Source organism: Carettochelys insculpta, chromosome 13 (genome assembly GCF_033958435.1).
Source record: "Carettochelys insculpta isolate YL-2023 chromosome 13, ASM3395843v1, whole genome shotgun sequence".
NCBI classification, from domain to species: domain Eukaryota; kingdom Metazoa; phylum Chordata; order Testudines; family Carettochelyidae; genus Carettochelys; species Carettochelys insculpta.
This window is the reverse complement of record NC_134149.1, coordinates 9,097,793-9,118,374: the sequence shown is the minus strand read 5'-3', so window position 1 is coordinate 9,118,374 and position 20,582 is coordinate 9,097,793. Positions and strand designations below refer to the sequence as shown.

At 43.5% G+C, this 20,582-nt stretch overlaps 1 non-coding gene across 1 annotated transcript; it reads left to right on the top strand.

Annotated features, from left to right (window-relative positions):
* Positions 1-19,915: 19,915 nt before the first annotated feature.
* TRNAR-CCG (transfer RNA arginine (anticodon CCG)) lies at positions 19,916-19,988 on the top strand. Its single transcript has one exon. It is a non-coding gene; the product is annotated as a tRNA-Arg (tRNA).
* The last annotated feature ends 594 nt before the right edge of the window (positions 19,989-20,582 follow it).

The following is a 20,582-nucleotide window of genomic DNA, read 5'->3' as shown; positions in this document are numbered from 1 at the left end:
CAGGATGTCTTTTGGAATCCTTCTATCATTCATCCTGTGGACGTGGCCAAGCCAGTGGAGCCGACACTGCCTGAGGAGGGTGTGCATGGTTGGGATTCCAGCTTGCTCGAGGACAGCGGTGTTGGTCACTCTGTCCTTCCATAATATTCCAAGCATGCGCCTGAGGCAGTGCAAGTGGAAGACGTTCAGCCTCTTTTCCTGGCGGGCATACAGGGTCCAAGTCTCGCTGCCATAAAGGAGGGTGCTGAGGATGCAGGCTCTGTAGACTTGCATTTTGGTGTGAGTGTACAGCTTGTTGTTATTCCACACTCTCTTGCTGAGTCTGGACAGGGTTGTGTCTGGTTTTCTGATCCTCCTATTTAGCTCAGTGTCCAACGACAGGCTGTCCGTGGTGGTGGACCTGAGGTAAATGAACTCGTGGACAACATCTAACGTATAGTTGTCAATGCTGATTGATGGGGATTCAGCAACATCCTGACTGAGTATGTTTGTCTTCTTTTGGCTGATGGTAAGCCCAAAGTCCTTGCACGCTTTGGAGAACTGATCCAGCAGTTTTTGAAGCTGGTCTTCTGTGTGAGACACTACAGCAGCATCGTCTGCGAACAGCATGTCTCTGATGAGGACTTCCTGCACCTTAGACTTAGCTTTCAGCCTTGCAAGATTAAACAGTTTCCCATCAGATCTTGTGTGCAGCAAGATGCCCTCTGTTGAAGATCCAAAGGCATGCTTCAGGAGGAGTGCGAAGAAGATCCCGAACAATGTCGGAGCAAGCACGCATCCTTGTTTGACGCCGCTCCTGATTCTGAAAGCATCCGATAAAGCGCTGTCATATTGGACGGTTCCTCTCATGTCTTCATGGAACGACTGGATCATCTTGAGTAACCGTGGAGGACAGCCAATCTTGTGGAGCAGTTTGAACAGACCATCGCTGCTGACCAAGTCAAAGGACTTGGTCAGGTCAATGCTGCACCTCAAACCCTTCATCCCAGGCTTTGACTCAGAGCATGCACTCCTAGCTGGAGCACCCTCACCCATCTCACACCCCACCCTTCTGGCCCAGCTTGGAGCAACCCTCCCATATTCTGACCCCAAGATTTTTGTGCTCACCCCAGATCCTAGGGGAACTCACAAAATCTAGGAGCCCTGGCCTCCAGTAGAGTTAATCCAGCCCTACCAGCCCTCATCTATGATTCACCTTCGTTGTCACCTTCTTCCTGTCTCTTCTCCTTCCTGAGCCTTGTCCCCCATCCTTCATGGGACTCCTTCAATCCCCTGATCCCTCATCTAACCCCTGGCCTGCACCCAGCTGCCCTTTATTTAAGACATGCCTGTTTGCATTACCTGTGGGCTACCAACCTAAGCAGAGCCCCCTTGCTGTTGTCCCTCTTTGCCCCCGAGTGGCTGCCCCCAGTTTCCTGCCATAGGGCCTCGCCCTCCCTATCCCAATCCTATTACCTGCCGGAAGAGAGAGAGAAAGAGAGTGTGTGTGTGTGTGTGTGTGTGTGTGTGTGTGTGTGTGCATGCACACCCACGGGAAGAACTATCTGAGACACAGCCTCCTCTGTCTTTCTCAGGCAGTGTGAGCAGAACGCATAGCAGCCAGGCAGCCTGGCTCTGACCCTCCTCCACCACTTTTCCCCCCATTGTCCCAGGGCTGCTGCTAACAGCCTGTTTAAACAATCTGCCTACACACCTCTTGCAGATGGCTCTTGAAACAGACAGCTTCTGCAGGGTCCTTGCTTTGCAACATACAGGACAATTAGCCTGTTTTTAAAAAGAGTTGGGATGCTCTCCAGGGAGCTAAAAAAACGGACAGTCCCAGCTAAAACAGGACAGATGGTTGCCCTTTTTGCTTGGGGTATTTAGACTCTGTTATTGACAGAGGAGCCTGGTGAGGCCCTGCTTTCAGTTAGGGCATCCAGTTACATACTGTAATCCCATTGTGGCTGAGAGCCCAGCTTCTTTGAAACTTACTCTTGAGACAAAGAAAGTGCTGATGAGTCTAGGGGCAGTTGATCAACAGGATATATGTACCTGTAGCTCCAGACAAGAGGGATAGAGTGAGAAAGCCCTCACATGGCAAAGCAGCTGAGAGACAGCCTCAAGCCTGGGAAAGACGGAGTGTCGGACTTGGGACACCACAGGACAAGAATCTGACAGAAATCACCTGAGAAGGACAAACCAGTGCTGGACTCACTGTCACAGTTGCACAGAAGTGTATGCAGCTGTCAGTACTGGGGCTTGTTGTGACGTTGCATTGGGAATAAAAGGGGAGCTGTAGCTACGGCAGTGGGAAGTTTGTTGCTCTGTGTGGCTGTGCAAAAGAAGGTGCCTGGAGCATTTGTTGGGGGAAATGCATAGGCACCAAAGATGAGCATTCAGGACCCATGGCTGGAGTGAAACTTCACACAGAATTCCTAAGCTCCGAGTGTAGATGTATTGCTCAGTGTTTGTGCTTTCAGACAGAGGTACCACTGGGCCTGTGGGGCCTCATGTTAGATGTAACTCTCTTTTCCCACTTCCTATATCCTCCTATCTGTTTTTTTCTCCTTTCATTCCTCTGTAATATGTGTTTCCTTTTCCTATACTCATTGTATTATTCTGATGTTTACTCCCATGAGCATGGAACAGGTGTCCCTCAGGTGAAAGGGGGTTTCCCAGTTGTGTTCCTGCATGAACCTTTTCTTGGCTGGAGCTGCCTGCATGAGGGCATTACAGTTACATACCAATGGCAGAACTGGGTGTTATTTTGCTCTCTGAAAATTGCATTAAGAAAAGGATGGAGTGTCTCTTGTGTTGGTTATAGTGCTGTAGAGGACATGTGTTGTGCCAGCTGCTGTTGGATACAGGGAAGTGACAATGGTTAGAATAGTGAGGGGGACAGAGCAGGTAGGATTGCAGTCAGATTTCTAAAAATAGAATCGGGTGTACAATTGTCAGCTCTTTATTAAAAACGTAGTGTAACATCCAATTATTGATTCACCTTTTCCATCTTCCAAAAATAAATCCAAGCTATATAAGCTGAGATTTTGAAAATGACACAAATTGTACTGAGGAAAAACAGTGCCCATGAATTATGTCTATGCACTGATTATAAGACAGATGCCAAATCCAGGAGGTATCTCTCTGGAACAGTCTGGTCAGAAATGCGTGTGCGTAACCCATGCACCTAACAGGGAACTCTCTCTTTTAGAGGCCCCTGGGGGTGGGGGAGGGTTTCTTTAAGCCTGTTCATTTGTGAGTTAACTGACTACTATAATCAGTGAGCTGGCTGCCTAGCAGTGATCCACAGCAGAGGAAGAGGCTGCCTGGACTTCAGCTGAGGATTCCCTACAAGCAAGTGGAGAGATGGATCAGACTCAGCATATGCTGCAGATTTGATGGTCAGAGGCCCAAACTGAGGCTTGTTAGTCAGAGTATTAATCTGAATCTTAAAAGTGTGATTTCAGCGTTGGTTGTCTGAAATCCTCTGTTATATTATCAGAAGGGAGAAGACAGTTTTAACACTTTTTCCTCAGTTTGATACAGCTACTGCTGCTGAATGGGTCTAAATGCTCAAAAATGTGCCTAGATGGCCTGGTTGGACCAATCTTCTGAGTCAGGGGGAAGATGTCACACATTGACCCTGTATAACACAGACCATTGGGTAATATTGTAATTAGTGACAAACAGAAGGTAGGCGAGGGGCTTCCAAAATCTCTGAAAAAGTAGAGGGTAGACTGGGAACATAGTCTCTGACAAACAGACTGATCAAGCTGGGTCTAAAGAGCTCCTTGGCTTCCTCAAAGAACATTCTACAAGTAAAACCTATCAAGAAAGCCTTCCTAGCTTAGCCTATAGGGAAGCATGACAATAGATAAGACTAAATGTATGTCAGCTGTTTTCTCTTTTCCCCTTAATGCTTTACTAAGTAGTCATTTAAAAAGCTTTGAATTAAGAAGACTGTTAGTCACTGCATCCCTGGTCCACGGTTCATGAAGGGGGAAACACAGAATCCAGTAGGACCTGCAGTTTTATGTGGGTAGTGTATCCTCACTCTGAAAAGTGGAAGAATCAAAAGATACCACCAGTAAGCTGGAAAGGGTCAGAAGCTCAAGGCCTTTTGATAAAATCATTTTGATAAATCCAAAATGGAAATTCAGAAATATTGCTTTGCAGGGAAATTTTTTGAATTTTCATTTCAATTTGGAACTAAAGAAAAATTTGGAACTGTTAGATGTTCCCATGCGATGGGAAATTTTAAAGTTTCAACACACTCTTGTCCACTAGACAAAGCTACTTGTATACCGTGCAGAGATTGTTCCACTAGTGTATGTATGTGAAACCTGGACAACATACAAGTGTCATTTGAAGACACTTGAACAATAACATCAACACTGACTCAGGAGAATCCTAAATATCTCTTGGGAGAATAGGAGCATGAACACCAGCTTCTTGGCAGAGTCAAACATGACCAGCATTGAAGCCATTATCATTCACTAACAATTTAGTTGGACTGGGCATGTGGTTCAGATGTCTGGTCAGTACCTCCCAAAATAAATTCTGTTCTCTGAGTTGAAGGACGAACAGAGAAGCACTGGGGGATAGAGGAAGCGATATAGGGATGTGCTGAAGGGACACCTGAAAAAGTGCAGCATCAGTGTCAACATTTGGGAGAACCTTGCTCAGGACCATTCCCAGTGGTGAGCAGTAATTCATGAGGAGACAGCACAGTTTGAGAGGTCCCACCAAAGCACAGGCAAGGAGAGGTGGAGAAGAAGAAAGGAGTGGCAAAAACTGCCCAGTGTGCCTTCAACAGCTACCCCTTCTCTGATAAGACCAGTATTCATACATACTGATAAACCCTTCTCCCAGACTTTACAATCCAAAAAGGGAGGACAGAAAAATGAATTATTATTTTCCCTAATTTACATTAGGGGCTCAGAGTCACAAAGGGAGTAAGCAATTTCTGAAGGTCACAAAGGGAGTCTCCAGCAGAACCAAAGAAAGAAGTCTGATCTACTGGTTCCCAGCTCAGTACCTTTAACTAAAAGGCCATCCTTCCTTTCTCTGACACCCACGCAACACACTGATTTTGAAAAAAAATTAATAGCATTAGTAGCAAAACCCTAGCAAACAATTATCAGCATTCAGTTGAAAGAAAAAAAAAATTAAACACAAAACAGAGAAATATGCCATGAGATGCGATCATTGACATTTTTGTTTACCAAAGATAAGAGGGGGAAAACAATGTGAAATGGTACTAAAAGTGTATCTGATTCCTCACACAAGGTCAATGGGCCAGTATGATGAAGTTATATTGTCATTTTCAGAAGACTACCTGTGCATAAATAAAGGACCCAGGGATCATTCTTCTGCTGATGGATTACAAAGCGAACAAGGAATTCTTAGGACTCAGAGATATGTTCAAAAGACTCTTTTCTAGCTGTGAATAAATCAGGGCAGAATTTTTGGTGTGAGGCAGGCAGGTAGGTCCTTTCTGAGTTTGTTTTGTACTCTTCTGAGCATTCAACCTCTTGTCTAGGAGATTTGCAGTCTGCTCACCAACTTGACTGAAACATGAGTGAATTCTAAATATGGGCTAAGATGAATGGTGTCTGTAAGGGTATTTTCAAACAGTGAACAGTTTCTTTCCATGTGGCCTAAAGGGTATTAAGTGCGAAAAGAAAAAGATCTTAAAATAGCAGAACTGGAAGGTCACAATACTTATCCGGACTATTATGTTCCTCAATATGTTTGGAAGTTTTTATGTGTTTAATTTACTGTACTATTTAAATAGTTTTTTCAAGAGTCTCCTCAGGCAACAACTTATCACTGCAAACTTTTCCTGACCATAAAAAGAAAAGTTTCAAGAGAAACTAATATTACAGCTAAACTACCATTATGACAGCAATATTAATGGTGTGATTAATATCCATAAATGAATGACAGGTAGAAGTCCCATCTGTTTCAAGCTGGGTTATTGGACGAGGGTGGAACACTTGCCCCCATGAAGGAGTAATGGTAATTTAAAAAAAAAAAAACGTTGAGAGGACCACCACTGCTAACTCAAAGGCTCTTTGAATCTAACAGAAACAGCAATTTTATACTACAAATGATAATGAAACAAAAGTTACTCAAAGTTTGCCAAAGCAGTAAATACTGGTGAAGAAAGCCCAAAGCAAATGCATCTGAAAACTGGAATGCAGCAGTTGCTGTCCTTCCCAGGGAAAAATTTTAAATAAATAGTAGCAATTTACATGTGTGGAGCTCCTTTAACTGAAGATTGAGCACAAGGGGCTTTACAAGAAATAAGGAGAACATAATTCCTCCCATTTTACACTTGAAGAGGAGAGGGACAGGGTGTTGGATATGGGAGTGACTCACCTGAGTCATGCCATGAGCTAGGATCCAGCAATTAGGTGTCTGGAGTCACATTTCTAACCACCAGACCCCATTTTCCTTGCCACTTGGTACCCTCTTCTACTGGCGATTCAGGACCCACTCCACAAGCCATGTAAGACATGATTTTTGTCCATTGATTTCAAAGGGTTCTATCCCAGCCACCTTCAGTTCGTTTTACTCTGTTTTCTTTCCTTGCAAGCTAACCTGAATTTTTCTACCATACTCTTCACTTCAAATCCTAATTGTTAGCTGCATTCCTCCTCCTCTCTCCCACTCTGGTTAGTTTGCACTCATTACTCCTGACATACTAGTTATGAATTATTAGCTCAGCCCAGTTCCAGCTCATCAGACTGCCCAGCCCTTTAAGAGAATGCCCAGTGTTCTTTCTTCTCACCCATTTAGACATTTCTGTTAATCCTTTTCTCACTTTTCATCCTTTGTTTTAGATCAGTTCCATGGGCTGACTTTTATTTCCCTTGGAAGTGCACTCGTATGAAGGGATGGCTCCTCTGGTCGGGTTTAAGACTTTGCCCCAAGAATACGGCTAGGCGCACCAGGGACGCAGGATGATCCATTTAAGGCGATGGCTACAAAGCAGCATTATTTCAAACTATGCTATTCTGGAAGGCCATAGCTACACTACCTCCCCTTTTCAAAAAGGGTATGTAAATGCTGCTAATCAGAAATGCTAATGAAGCACTGATATGAATATTCAGCACCTCATTTGTATAATACTGGCCACCCGGAGCATCAAAAGTACTGCTTTCAAATTGAAAACTAGCCGGTAGATAGGTTCCTTCAAAAGGAAAGCCCGATTTTGAAAGCCCCCCTCTTCCCAAAATTCTAAAGGAACCCCATCTGTATGGCTAGTTTTCAAGAGGTTTTCCAGAATAGCTCATTTTGAAATAGTGCATCTACACACAAAATGCCTAAGGAAATAGCGCTGCTTTTTCAAAATAGAGCATCCCGACACAATAGAGCCCATTTCGAAATAGAGCTTTTGGACGCACTACGCCTTATTTTGAAATAGCCCCTGTTCCCTAACTACACAGCCCCTTATTTGAAAATAGGTGCTATTCCTCACAGGATAAGGTTTACTAAAGTCGAAATAAGCCATCCGCTATTCTGCAATTATTTTAAATAGCAGTTGCATTGTGGAGATGACCACAAAGCTCTTTCGGAACAGTGACCATTATTCTGCAATAACTTTGCCGTGTAGGCACACACTTAAAGCGAAGTTTTCCCAACCATGGACTTCTCTCTCAAGGAAACTGACATCCCAAGGGCAGAAACCAAGGCTCACTCCCCTTAGCACTCTCCTGAAACAGTGGACTCTGTTTTATTCGTTACTTAGGGATGTGCCCTAAAGACACAGGCTGGGATTTTCAAAGGGCCCTAAAAACATTAGTTTGGTGTCCAAATTCTATTGTGTTTCAGGGATGTGTTGGAAACTATTTTAAAATTTGGAGGGATCACTTTAGTTTGTAAGAGTTTTCTTTATCCAGCTTTTTTGGCAGGAGCACTGTAAGGAAGCATGTGATCAGAGTCAGTCTACAGAAAGCCATCCATAGTAAGGAGACGTGACTTGTGCCTCTCTCTTTTAAGGAGCAGTCTTCTCTGTCTTCCTCTGTTTTAGGTTCTTGTTCAGAATTCTAATAAATAAAATAATCTTGGGTTATGGTGCAAAATTACTGTGAGGGAGTGTGTTATATCTTTTACCAAACTTCTCTGTGCTCATGTCAGGAACATAAGAAAAGCCTCTGAAAAAACTGTCAGTCACAATGTGATCTGCTACTGGTAATGGATAAAATGTTTGAGAGATGCGATCTTAAGGTGTGTCTCTTATGCACTGAGATGGAGTAACCAGACAGCTCTTGGACAACTGAAAAAGCTATTCACAATTTGTTCCAACTAGAACATTCTTACAATACAAGGCAATCGGATCAACTCCCAACTTCAAAACATACTGTTTCTTCTCAAGTTTGGGCAATTGCTTTTGGAAATTTCCTGCTGCCTTCATTCTAAGGGCATGAAAAAGAAGAATCATTTTTTGAGAATGGCACTGGAACTAATTCCAAAAGTAAATAAAGTATTCAAGTTCCTGGCTGAAAGGAAACAGTTATTAGTAGGTAGAAATGAAATGAGAACAATGGTTTGATTGAGCCATCTCTGAGGAAAAGGATACATAACAAGGCTTTCATCAATACCACAATAAGTGTTTCATTTTTCTCAGCTATTGCCGTCTGCGGTCTTGTTGCACATTTTGCTAACGTTCGTCTCGGCAAAAATGTAGTTCCTATAGGTGCACGTTGCAAGCAAACAAAATGAAGATCCAAACTTCCCTCTGGCACATTCTTGCAAAGGCTTCAGTGGGAAATCTGTTTCTTTTAAAAGTAAAGCGTTTTCTGAGTGTTGGGCATAAAAGCCCCTGCCTGCCTCTTGGCAAAGTAGAAAGAGATACATCTCAATAGCTCAATGTTACGCTTTAAGAAATCCTTTCAGGACTTAGCCTCGATGTTTACTACTTTCACTTTCAATGGTTACAGCAACTTCTTTTTTGTTCAGAGGCTTGATTCTGGGAACAGAGTGGAGGAGCAGGGAGGAATCTAGTCTGTGAAGTTAAAAGCTTTCTGCCTTTTATAAAAGCATAACCCCACCCCCCACCATCTCCCACCCACCATTCTACTATGAAGAGCTGTATTTGGGAACTAATGTCACAGATCTCAGATCTGAACTTGTCTTTGATTATGATAGAGATGTATTGAATCAGACCCTCATCAGAGGGAAAAGACTGTGATTAACAATTCCCCCAAAGCAGTTTTACTTAGTTGCAACACTCAGAGTTCAGGCATATGGCCTTATTTGCTGTTGTAAGATAGGTCACATATATATGACTGTACATCAATATACAAAATTCTTGATAACCACAGAGTATAATAGATTGTCAAAGGCTGTGCCTGCAGGTGACCTTCTTGTGGTGAAGGAAGTTATTGCACTTACCTGGTATATATTTCCCAAGGTGACGGAAGTCCTAAGTCCCCTTCCCCTGTACCTCTTAGAAAGTCCACCTCCTTCCAGGAGACGAATGGGGGTATTAAACAGTCCCTCAACATGCCAGACTGCATCCCTCGTACAAAGGAAGGGAAGTAGTTTTTTTCAGACCTCACCTCCAGTGCCCCAGCATGATTACAGGCCAAGAAACTTTCCCTGGGGATTTTAACAAAAGATACAAACTCAGCATTCTTTTCTCCACAGAAGGCTTGGGCTGGCTGTACTCTAAAGATGGCCACCAGAAAATAGTCCATTACCCAAGTCTGGAAGTCTTAGGCTTTAGGTCTGCTTGTTTCGGAGCTCCCCACAGCTAAGTTCCACCTTCCTGAGGGTCCACCTACATGCCTGATGTACCACACAGGTGAGGTGAGTTGGGAGGGTTATCTGTCCCACTATGCAGATACCATCCACATAATGCCATGGGTCGGTGCATGTGTGATTTGTTCTCACCCACATGGGAGAAATACCAAATGGCCGTGTCTACACTACAGATTTTTGTTGACAAAACTCAGGGAGCGTCTATGCGCATAAAGCATTTTGTCAGCAGAGTCACAACGAAACAGAGCATTTGCCCCAACAGTGTTATCTCTGCACTGAGGAATAACACTTCTGTCAACACAGTTCTGTCAATGAAAGTGCTGTGTAGACACCCCAGGTCCCCTCTGTTGACAGAAAGATGTCCTCCATGGTGCCGGTCAGCCAAAGCCAGGAGGCACCCTCTGTCCCAGAAACAGATGTTCTATGGTCTGTGCCTTTAAGGGCTACCTTAAAGGCACAGGGAACCCAGGAAGCCTCGTTCCAGGAAGTAGACAGTGTGGAAGCTGCCTTGCCTCCACCCTGTCTGCAGCCACACCCCAACATCTGAGAGCAGCAGTTAAAGTGGTGGCTTGGGCCCCCAGAGACCACCCCTGGACCCTCCAGGACCCCTACCAGGGATGGGGCTCCGCTCTCAGCCACCCATCCCTTTATCCCACCACCCCAAGGTTCCCACCAGTGAACCCTACCCCCAGCCCTCTCACGCGAGGCCTGGGAACACAGGGTGCCTTACTTAGATAACCACAGATCTGATGGTGGACCTGCCTACCGTGAACTGATCACTGACTTAGTGGTAGCCGTCCGGGGTGACCAGCTTCTAACAGGGATGACTGGCCACATGTGTGTGTGTGTCCTCCCAGCATTGGGGCAGAGTGAGCCAGGCACAGAGCTTGAGGAACATGGCTGTGCACATGCAAGATTTCTGGACCCAGAGCCGGTCATCCAATTGGCCCACAATGACCTGGTCCCACCAATGCACCAGGCTCTGGGCCCCTGATGGTGAGAGGGAGCACTGAAGGCAGGAAAGGTGGGTGACTGCTGCTGCCAGGATAAGCAGCAGTCTCTGCAGCTCCTCCAGTGTATGTCCAGAGTCTGGCCTGAATCCATGGCTCTGTGCTTGGAGTGGGGGACTGTCTCAGGCCTCGTGCTGTCTCTGGCCCCACCTTCTGGGGCTGCACAGGCTCTGGGCTCTCAGGAGTGGCTGTTGGGGAGGGGCCCTTTAAGGACACACAGGGCCAGCTGACCCAGAAAGGCTTGCTGGCCATGCAGCCTCTGTTGGTGGGCTTCTGGGTCCCCATATGTTGACAGAGCAGCCTGGCTGTGTTCACACACTCTGTTGACAGAGCAGATCGCTTTTCTGAGCTGCTTTTATGTGTAGATTCCATCTGTCCACAGAAGTTTTGTCAGGGAAACTGCCGACAGTAACTTTAGTCGACAGATGCTTCTAGTGTAGATGTAGCCAATGTGTGCTGGCATAATTGTACTTGTATATGGTCATTTAGGCAACTAGCAAGCCACAAGTGCACACAAAACCTAGCAGCCACCCTGCCATAGAGAATTTTCCACTTACAATTTAATACACAACTGATTAGGAATCTTGCTCTGAAATCAAGCCTTATAAATATTAAATAGATGTAGTAAAAAAAAAATGAATCAGTCTGCCCTGTGATCACAGAACTCTCTGTTCCAACAGCTGGCAGGCCACCAAATGCCTTCTGTTTAACATTGTCATCCAGACCTCTTCAATGCAGCTGGAGGAAATGTAGACTTGAGTTTTGGAGACAGACCAAAACGAGTTGTCACGTTGTGGCCTTGATCCTACAAGTCCATGCGCAGTAGGCATTGCGGCAGGGTGTGCTGAACTGTTGTAATTCATCATTAAGTGTCTGTTCATTCAAGGGTAGATGAACAATACAGCACTAGGTGTGGATCTCTGCCTTAGAAGCAGAAAATTCCAGGCTTCTGAGTGAGTTTGTTCCCTTTTGAGAAACGCATGGGGTAATGCATGTCACAAGGTGCAGTATGATCCTCAGCTAGTGATAAAACACCTCTGATGGAGGATGACTTTCTCCTGGCAAGCTAAAGTCCCTGCACTCTCTGGGTGTTGCCTCTTAAGCACAAACTGCCACAGAGAGTGTGGAGACACAGATCATGCTGTCTCCTGAAGAGGTTTGCTAGGGGCTGCAGGAGTTTTTTGTCCCAGGATCACTCAGGTTATGTGTTATTCCCACTGTGGCTTGTGCCTCACTTTCAGGATTAGGGTGTATGACAAGTCATAAGGTATCTTGCTGGGAGCCATCTTGTTACTCTCTGCCTGCTGTGTGCGGGAGACCTGTCTATGGTAGCTGGGTGTTTGTTCCCTCATGACATCAGCAGCTCACTCAAGCACTTGCCTCTCGGCTGCACCAGCCTGTTAACATCAGGTACACTCCAGACCTCAACTTCCCTTGAAATGTTCCTTTGTGATATGTATCTCAGACACTGTCCACTCACAGGAACCCCAGATCTTCTGCTCCCAAAGGAGCGCGGAGTACATACAATTCCTTGGTGATTAACTTTTACTCCAATGTTAAAAGGCCAAATTTTCAAGAGAGTTACATTATTCCTTAAATATTATCCACAAACAAATTGGAAAAATCATTACAAATAACAGTAAGTTAGAGGCTTGCAGCAGAGATCTCACATATTACTTGTGCTAGCTCAGTACAGACACTTGCCGAGTTACAAACATGTGACTTATGGACTTGTGCACATACAAATAAAAGCTCACCTGCAGACTCAGGCATGGACATCCTCAGGATGGATGGGGCCTGAGGCAATACTTTTGTGACACTATCTTCTCTGTGAGATGAAACAGTTTAGTTTCCTGGGGAAGAAGTGGTATACTCTTATTAAAGCCTTTGTGCCCAAAATAGAGCTAGTGGAGCAAAATTTAATGACCTGTGATATACAGGAGGTCAGACAAGATGGTCTAAGAGTACTTTTGAAGTTTAAATTCTGTGAACTTTATCAATCGTAACATTCAGACTTCCCTTTCCATGTTCTTCCTGGGGCTCGGCAGACCCTCGCTGTCCTACGATTGAGTTTATAGTCTACCCTTAAGGTAGGCAAGTCAATTGGGCTATGTCTACACAAGAAACATCTGTTGACAGTAACATCTGTTGACAGAGTTGTGTCAAGAGAAACTGTTGACAGAGTGCATCTACACACAAAAGCAGATAGACAGAGCAATCCACTCTGTTGACAGAGAACAGGCTGACTGCCCTGCCCTCTGTTGCCGGAATGGCTGACCAGACGCTCTACAAACAGGGCTGCTCGGTGAATTGGAAGTGCTCTCTGTTGACAGAAGCATCTACACTGCACTTCTGTTGACAGAATCGTTACTCCTCAAATTTTCAGGGGATAACACCGTCAAGACAAATGCAGGAGATCTGTCGAGACTCAGTCGACAGAACATTTTATGCGTGTAGATGCTCCCCGAGTTATGTTGACAGAAGGCCCCTTCTGTGGACAGAACTCTCTAGTGTAGACACAACCTTGGAGTTTCACTTATCAAAAGAATGTCAAATTAGATCTTATTTGTACCAGGCTACAGGAAAGCTGGCAATCTGCACCCTTAATAAAATTATTTATTTTCAAAGGGGAGAAAGCTGGATCCCTACTCAGATTCAAGACCTTGACTTAATCCTCTCATGGGTGGGAATAATGGAATTATCCTCAATGCAGCATTTTTACAATAACTTGGGGTTTTCTTCACCAATTTTGATTTAATTGCAGGACACCGTACACACGACTTTTCAAAGACTGAAAGATGTCCTGTGCTTGGGAAAGAAAAGTTAAAAGCCACAATGTGGCATGAGGTATGTATTTCTTACATGAAGAAGAGAGGAACAAAAACTCTGTGGCTATGTCTACACTAAAAGCATCTGTCAACAGAAGTGTCTGTCAGAAAAGATGTTCCAATAAAACTTCTGTACAAAGATCATGTCTACATGTAAAAGTGGATCTATCTTTCAACCCGCTCTGTTAACAAAAGGGTCCCCGGAGTGTCTACATGTCTTTTTTGTTGACAATTTCTGTCAACAAAATGCATTTTGTGTGTAGATGCTCCACAAGTTTTGTCAACAAAACCCCAGTTTTGTCTACAGAGCTCTGTAGTGTAGACATAGCCACTCTGTGGAGTAAAACTGTGTAATTGCCGTGCTGCCACCTCTGTAATAATAATGCAAAAATCACACACATACAAGTCTGCTTCTCTGTATTCATATTACAGAGTGCCCATAAATAAATTCAGGGAAAGCAAAGACAACTGGAGGACTCAAACAACTAAAAGCAAATAAGGATGGAAAAATCAGTAGAAGTGCTATTAGTGTTGTCTGCAGTAGGTAACTGTCAGCAGAAATGTAAACACCACAAAACCCAAGGAAGAAATTTGTAAAGATAATAAGGGTGATATGCAGGTAGATTTCTGCAATGAGGACCTACATATTGGAACAAAATCATGACCCTGTTTTCATGGCTACAACTCCTTTCCTATTGGAAATGAGGTATTTCTGCTACCCAACAGGCATACCAAAACCTTCATATATAGAGTCCTACTACAGAGGAGGCTCCTTGGCAAGCATCACAGCAGGAACAATGTGTATCATGACACAGATAGGTGAGGTGCAAACATGACTGGCTAGAGGTTTCTGAAACTCTTTTATAACTAGGGAAAACTAACTAGGATAGCATAGATAGACTCTAGAAATGTTTTCCTGCATGATAAAGCCACTTTAAAAGAGATGAATATTTCCAATGAAAACCATCAAGAGCACTCTATGCAAGATATTGTCGCAATCTGAAGTAAACATAGGAAGGGGACATAAATGATAAAAGCATGAAAAACAATAAACAGCATGATGAAACTTCTGATACAATTAAATTAAACATTAATTTATGGCTTCAGTGGTAATAACTGGTGAGGTTAGTTGTTCTCCCATTCCATTTACCAGTCAAGGTGGCTATTTCATTTGATGAATGTGGAAATGAGAACTGTGAATGCAAAAAGGAAAGAAAATGTATAACCTTTTCCCAATTACTCCTGAGAATATTTTTAAGTGCAAGTGAAAAAAGTTTTTGCCTGTCAATAGCCCATCTCTTAAATCACATAGAGAGCTCCATTTGCAGTCAATGAAAGAATACACACATTTTCATATTAAAGATTAATATGTGGTGTAGGAAGGAACATTGGATTCTCTAGGAAAAACAAACATCAATAAAAGTAGATATTACATAGCTGCCATCCCTGGAAAATATAGCTTCTTTACTGTTCAGCAACCATGGGATTTCAGATAATTGGCCACAAGGGCTACATCTGCACGATAGCCTTATTTCAAAATAAGATATTTCAGAATGGATATTTTGAAATAACACAACCAAACACAAAATGCATTTCGAAATAGCTCTTTGCTATTTTGGAATAACATCTCCAGGTCCATAGAGTTATTTCAACATATGCCATTGGAGCCCATTATGGCCTATTTCGAAATAGGCATTATAACTAAGAAAATGAGGTTTATTGTAAATGAAATATTACACCTGTTATTTCGAATTTATTTTGAAATAGCATGTGCATCATTTAGACAATATCAAAGTTATTTTGGAAATAACTTGTTATTTCAAGATAACTTGGCCATGTAGACATAGCCAAGGAAAACAGTAAAATCTAATAGTAAAATCTCTCCTACAGGCAACCTCCCAACTTCATGAGGATTCTCACCTACAACCACAGTCTATACCACAGGAACACCAATCCTGGAACTTTTCCTTTCAACAAAGCCTGTTGCCAACTTTGTCCACATATCTATTCTGGAAATACCATCACTGGGCCTAACAAGGTATCTGTGTTACTGAAGAAGAATTATCGCACCGTTCTGGAAAGAGAAGCAGCCGAGCTGGCTTTTATATTCAAATTCGGCACATTAACACATGGTTTAAATCGTGATGGGAACTTTCTGAGTCACTATAGGGGCTCGTCTGCATACTTGGCTCAATCTAATTCTTGACCTTCCCCCCGACCCCTCCACTCTCTGATTTGCTCACTTTGATTATCTTTTTCTGATTTGTCCTCCTTACTTACTGTTTTTGGTTCTCTGTGCCTTAAATATTGAGTCTGTTCTGGTCTGGCTATGGTCTGAAGAAGTGGGTCTGTCCCATGAAAGCTCACCTAACAAACTATTTTGCTAGTCTTTAAAGTGCTACTTGACTACTGTTTGTTTTGGACCTAACCAGGTTATTCACAGAATCATGGGCACATTCTCATGTTCCTCAACTAACATCATACATGTTGTCATGGGCCAACAATGCCCAGATGCTTTGTATATTGGACAGACTTCAAAATCTCTTAGACAAAGAATTAATAGACATAAACAGTCATAAAAACACTCCTGATCCACAAACCAGTCAGCCACCACTTCAATGGAGTGGGCCATTCTGTTAATGACCCGAAAGTTTGCATCTTACTGAAAAGGAATTTTCACACTACTTTGGAAAGAGATGCTGCTGAACTATCTTTTATGTTCAAATTCGATACATTAACATGTGGTTTGAACTGGGATGGGAATTTTTTAGGTCATTATAGCCGTGTCTACACGTGCATGCTACTTCGAAATAGCAGCACTAACTTCGAAATAGCTCCCGTCACGGCTACACATGTTGGGCGCTATTTCGATGTTAATATCGACGTTAGGCAGCGAGACGTTGAAGCTGCTAACCCCATGAGGGGATGGGAATAGTGCCCTACTTCGAAGTTGAACGTCGAAGTAGGGCACATGGAGACGATCTGCGTCCCGCACCATCGAAATAGCGGGGTCCGCCATGGTGGCCATCAGCTGAGGGGTTGAGAGACTCTCTCTCTCCAGCCCCTGCGGGGCTCTATGGTCACCGTGGGCACCAGCCCTTAGCCCAGGGCTTCTGGCTGCTGCTGCTGCAGCTGGGGATCCGTGCTGCATGCACAGGGTCTGCAACCAGTTGTCGGCTCTGTGGATCTTGTGTTGTTTAGTGCAACTGTGTCTGGGAGGGGCCCTTTAAGGGAGCGGCTTGCTGTTGAGTCTGCCCTGTGACCCTGTCTGCAGCTGTGCCTGGCACCCTTATTTCGATGTGTGCTACTGTGGCATGTAGACGTTCCCTCGCAGTGCCTATTTCGATGTGGTGCTGCCCAACGTCGATGTTGAACGTCGACGTTGCCAGCCCTGGAGGACATGTAGACGTTATTAATCGAAATAGCCTATTTCGATGTCGCTACATCGAAATAAGCTACTTCGATGTAGGCTTCACGTGTAGATGTAGCTTATAGGGGCTCTTTAGCATACTTGGCTTAATCTAATTCTTAATTCTAATTCTTGACTCTCCACTGCCACTGCCTTCTGCCCTCTACTCTCTGATTTTCTCACCTTGATAATATTTTTCTGATTTGTCAACCTTGATTACTACTTTTGGTTCTCTGTGCCTTAAATATTGAGTCTGTTCTGGTATGGCTACGGTATGAAGAAGTGGGTCTGTTCCATAAAAGCTCATCATCTAATAAATTATTTTGTTAGTCTTTAAAGAGATACTAGACTGCTTTTTTGTTTTGATAGTATATAGACTAGCATGGCTATCTCTCTGTTACTAGTAAAACTAAGATTATTCTTCAGATATTTGGGTTTACCACCTTCATTTCCAATGTACCAAATGCCCTTTTGCAACACTACTTTGAAACCATTTATCTAATTCTCCTGCAACTCCTAATAAATTAAATAATTTCAAGTATCATTCAAGTATTCGTTTTGCTGCTTTTTCTTTCACCTCTCACTGTTCCTTCCAATCTCCTCTGGATGCTTTGCTTCAGTATCCTGTCTCTCATCTGCCTAGACATGGCTAACAAACCAGTAAATAACTTCATAGATCCTTAAAATGCTTTTACCTAACTGTGGAGTTACATATGACAAGAATATTTTCTGTCTTCTATTGGACCTTATGTATTTTCTTTAAAAAAAAAAGCCTTCTGTTTTTTAACTGATTGCAGTCAGCAAGCTCTTCATGGAAAAGATCTATAAACTTAATACAAAAAACAGTAACTTTTCAATAGATTTTTTTGAATCACCCTCTGAAATTACATCGAGGATTGTATCCCAAAAATAGAATTCTGTAGGGTGACTCATTCACTCATAGAAAAGTTTCCATGTGATATTCATTTCTGTAGGTTTAGAGGTTTAGATTTATAAATCCTTCATGATGGATAATTTCAATACCCAAATCACAGACCCTTCACACAAACATATGCCTCCAACTCCCTTGGTGCATCAAACCATTCCTGAGATGGAGGCAAGTCAGGCAAGGGAATAATTGTGACAACCTCTATCTGGCACTGCCAGGGATGTTTTGGACCCTTGTGTAGATTAGGGCTTGCACCCAACTACCCCTGAAGATATACAAAAGCGTGGAAGTAGCCAGCCCCCTTATCTGTACATTGGAACACCTATGTGAGGTTTGGGTCTTTCTAGGAAAGCACACAGCCAGCTTCCACCTAATGGTTGGGCTTTTAGTTTGGGGTTATTCCATGAGGGGAGCCTAGCAGTTGTTTTGTGGATCCTTTATATCCATTTTGTGGCAGCAGAGACAGGCTGCAAGACAACATTAAATTGCACACATCATCAAATTGTGTGTCCCTGGTTACCTCCTTTCCCAAAATTTTAAGGAATCTAGAACTTGTTTAATGCCATCTTCAACAAAATTCAGTAAAGGAATTGCCAGTGCAATGTATAGGCTGTTCCCTTCATTGTTATGAGGAGAGAAAGAACAGAGAAATAACACTTCTGTTGTGGCTTGTGGCATCTGAAAGCACAAAGAATTAATTTGATGTTGGGTAAGTGATGTAGCCACTTTATCATAATGGTATCCATCTACCATTAACAAGCCAGAGAGCAGTCTATAATCAGATGATCCCATTGCTCTTGAGCTTCACATGGCAGGGCTGGGAGCTCAAATAAATTCCAGTGGTAAAGAGGTATGTTAAATCACCCATGTCATATTGTAGCAAAGAAGGATCTTCTGGTTCATTCAGTTGTTCTGGAGCATGAGTGAGCTGATCCAGAGAGGCTAGAGAATACAGCTCTGAGTTGTCTATCTACTAAAAGTGTGCCAAGGTTCCAAAAATACAGGCCTGTAACACCTACTACTATTGTTGCTTAGAAATCTATCTGATGTACTGCCTCAAGCTCAACTATTTCAGAAAAGGTATGTCTTGACTTTAGACAGCATTTTTATATGGCTTTGAGATGAAAGTCTAAAGAGGTCTTAATAGTTCATTGTGTTCATTAATATGGGCTTGGACCTCCCTTTCAGGACAAGTTGTCATTGCAGTGACAACGTATGTGCTGGAAAGAGGCTGCAGCTCTAATTGCTAGTTTACCCCAGCAATCTTGGTGGTTGCTTGTTTTGGTTAGCTGGCAGGTGGTCCCAACACACCATTAGTACAATTGGGCTCACAGTTGCAACAGAAACAGTAAAGTTAATTCCTGGGGAAGGTTATGATAGGTTTTTATATTACTGTCTTTCTAACCTAATTTTTACCCTTTTAATTTCTCCAGTGATGCTAATGAAGCTTGTCACAGGCTAAGAAGTATGGCATATCTCACCAGAAAAGTTTTCTAAAGTTAATTCATAATATAATATTCATGCATTCATAATTCAGCAGTCACATATTTCAACATCATTTTGAGACTGGATATACCCTAAAAGCATTCAGAGGGTTAGATCCATGTCTTTGGATGGTAATTGAAATAAGGCACGTCTGCAGGTAGGAAAAGAGTCCTTTCTTTAATTGTTCCCATAAGGCCTTTTGAACTGTATTGGTGCTCATAGGGGAGGGGAAGGCAACAAAATGGCATCATGGCTGCCACTGCTATATTTACCTACCCCTCCACAGTTATGAGCAGTCACAGCTCCTGTTGTCTGCAGATCACAGGTCCCAGTCAATGGGAACTTCAGGAAGTGGTGTCCTGGTCCACTCCACTTTCCTCTGCTCCCATGGAAGAGGAACTGCACTCCATGGCCAACTGGAGCTGCAATCGCCCATACCCACAGATGTACAGGTAAATATAGATGCAGTTGCTTGCCAGGGGCTAACCATGAGGAACTGAATAACCCAGTGGCCTAATGGATAAGGCATCAGCCTCCGGAGCTGGGGATTGTGGGTTCAAGTCCCATCTGGGTTGTGTCAATAACCTTTTCAAGGAATACAGAGCACAGGTGGTCTTCTCATCTATCTTCCCTGTGGAAGGAAGGGGTCTGCAGAGGGATTGTCAAATCACAGAGGTAAATGCGTGGTTGCGTAGGTGGTGTAGCAGGGAAGGATTTGGTTTCTTTGACCATGGGATTCTGTTTTGTGAACAGGGATTGCTGAGAAGAGACGGGATCCACCTCACTAAAAGAGGAAAGAGCATCTTTGTGGGCAGGCTTGCAAACCTAGTGAGGAGGGCTTGAAACTAGGTTTGTTGGGGGAAGGTGACACAAGCCCGGAGGTAAGTGGGGAAGGAGGAGGGAACAATCAAGTGGGTTTCTTGGGTGAAGTGGAGAAAGTGGGCCAATCGGCCCCTTCTCTAAGATGCTTGTACACTAATGCCAGAAGTCTGGGGAACAAACAGGAAGAATTAGAGGCCCTGGCACAGTCACACAAGTACGAGGTGGTTGGAATAACGGAGACTTGGTGGGATGATTTGCATAACTGGAGCACAGTCATGGATAGTTATAAATTGTTTAGGAAGGACAGACAGGGGAGAAAAGGAGGAGGAGTTGCGCTCTATGTGAGG